The sequence below is a fragment of the Gossypium arboreum genome, chromosome 7, assembly GCF_025698485.1.
Source record: "Gossypium arboreum isolate Shixiya-1 chromosome 7, ASM2569848v2, whole genome shotgun sequence".
Lineage (NCBI taxonomy): Eukaryota > Viridiplantae > Streptophyta > Magnoliopsida > Malvales > Malvaceae > Gossypium > Gossypium arboreum.
The window spans coordinates 52,371,033-52,373,308 of record NC_069076.1 but is presented as its reverse complement, the minus strand read 5'-3'; the positions used below and the strand labels follow the sequence as shown (position 1 = coordinate 52,373,308).

At 37.9% G+C, this 2,276-nt stretch overlaps 1 non-coding gene across 1 annotated transcript; it reads left to right on the top strand.

The window, feature by feature from the left end:
* Window positions 1-1,587: 1,587 nt before the first annotated feature.
* On the top strand, window positions 1,588-1,694 carry LOC128295652 (small nucleolar RNA R71). Its single transcript, XR_008286212.1, has one exon. It is a non-coding gene; the product is annotated as a small nucleolar RNA R71 (small nucleolar RNA).
* Window positions 1,695-2,276: the final 582 nt, after the last annotated feature.

Sequence of the window (2,276 nt, the reverse complement as noted above, 5' to 3'; positions counted from 1 at the left end):
TGGTGAGTTCACCTTTCTACACAACAATTAACGTTCTTCCTGTGGCTAAGAAAGGTCTCCCAAGGATGATCGAAACTTCCTTATCTGCTTCAAAATCTAAGACAATGGAATCATTAGGAAAAATAAATTTATCAACTCTTACCAAAACATCCTCGATCTTTCCCTTGGGATATGCTAAAGATCGATCTGCTAGATGAAGCGTCACAGTTGTAGCTCTTACTTTACCTATCTCTAGCATCTTGAAAATAGACTTAGGCATCAAGTTGATACTCGCTCCTAAATCACACAATAAGATTCACCAATGTTACAGGGTATAGTAAAGCTTCCTGGGTCTTTCAATTTCGGTGGCAGTTTGTTTTGCAGGAACGCATTGCATTTCTTTGTCAAGGCAACAATCTCATACTCACTCAGTCGTTTCTTATTGGATAGTATATCCTTCATAAACTTCACTTAATTTGGCATTTGTTCGAAAGCCTCCACCAACTGAATATTGATGTGTAACTACTTCAAAACATCCAAAAATTTCTTGAATTGCATCTCCTGTTTCTGCTTGTGTTGCTACAATCTTTACGGATATGGAGGTGATGGAACTTTCATTTGAATCGGATAACTCTTCTGAGTAGGTAAATATGCATCCAAAGAAGATATTAAAGTATCTAAATTCACTAAGTTAGGATTTACCTTGTCAGTCTTTGTAGATTCTACCTCTTTTGGTGTAGGAATTAGAACAGCTGGTTGATTCTTCTCAACAGGCTTATCTTCGACATCAATCAATCGGGGTTCTAAAATTTTACCACTTCGTAATGCCACGACCTTGATATGTTCTTTACCCAAATTTCTTAGATTCTTAGTATCGTACGGCAAGGTTCCTTGCGGACTATTACGAAGCTCCGAAGCTAACTACCCATTTGGTTTTGATCATTTTTCAATGTTGCTACTTGGCTTTGGATCAAAGCGTCATTCTTTGCCACGTACGCTTTCAACAAGTTCTCCAAACTGTTTGATGCCTCAGCTGGAGGTGGTTTTGGAGCTTACTGATTAAACCCTTGAGATTGGTTGGGTCTATGCTACAATAAGTTATTGTTCGGTCCATTTCCTTAGTTGCTCCAAGAAAAATTAGGATGATTATGCCATGAATGATTGCATAAGTTGGACCGAGGTCCTTGTCCACTCTTATTTTGATGTTGGTTCCCCACATAGTACACTGACTCAGGATTTGATGGACAATTCTCAAAAGAATGACCTTCCCCACAGTACACTGAGGAAACTACTTCAAACAGACTTAGTGGCTAAGCTTCAAAGTTATTACCACTATTAGCAGTAAACTATTTTAACATAGAGGAAATAGATGATACTTGAGCTGATAACAAAGTGAGGGCATCAACTTCATGAACTCTGACAACAAGTCTTCTTGAAGCTGTTCGACTTATTGGCCATTGATAGTTCTTACTCACGATCCTTTCGATGATCTCATAAGCCTCATTATAAGACTTAGACAAAATTGCACCATTTGCAGAAGCATCTACCATCAATCTTGTATGTACATTGAGACCATTATAGAATGTCCCCAACTGGATATAATGAGGAATCCTATGATGAGGCCAGTTACGAAGTAACTCCTTGAATCACTCCCAAGCCTCATATAAAGACTCGTCATCCAATTGTTGGAAAGTTGTGATCTCATTCCTCAACTTAGCGTTTTTGCTAGGCAGGAAATACTTAAACAAAAATCTCTCTTTTAATTCTTGCCATGTAGATATGGAACTTGGTGACAATGAATTAACTTCAACCTCAGTGCGTCTTCAGCCGCACTGGCTATCTCGAATGAATCACCCACCTCCATAAACAATCGAAGGTGGATATGTGGATCTTCGTAGGCATATCACTGAATTGGCCCACCGTTTGGAGCATTTGAAACATCACTGGTTTCAATTCAAATTGGGTTTCCTTAATATTTGGCCTTCTAATTCCTAGATTTAACTCATTGAAAAGTGGCATAGCATATTGTTTGATGCATCGATTCCTATCATCAACAATGAGGATGGGATTTTGTACATGATCAGCTTCATTACCTTGGTCTTGATTCTCATTTCCAAGGTCCATCACGACTTGTCTTTGAGTTAGTCATTCACGTCTTCTTTGTTTGAAAGTTCGCTCAACTTTAGAGTCTACAAGGAGTAAATCGATAATCTGATCTATGTCATAAACACCTGAAAAGAAAATCACAAATTTTAAAACAAATAAGTTAGTAATGTTAGAAATAAACCAAATTGGAA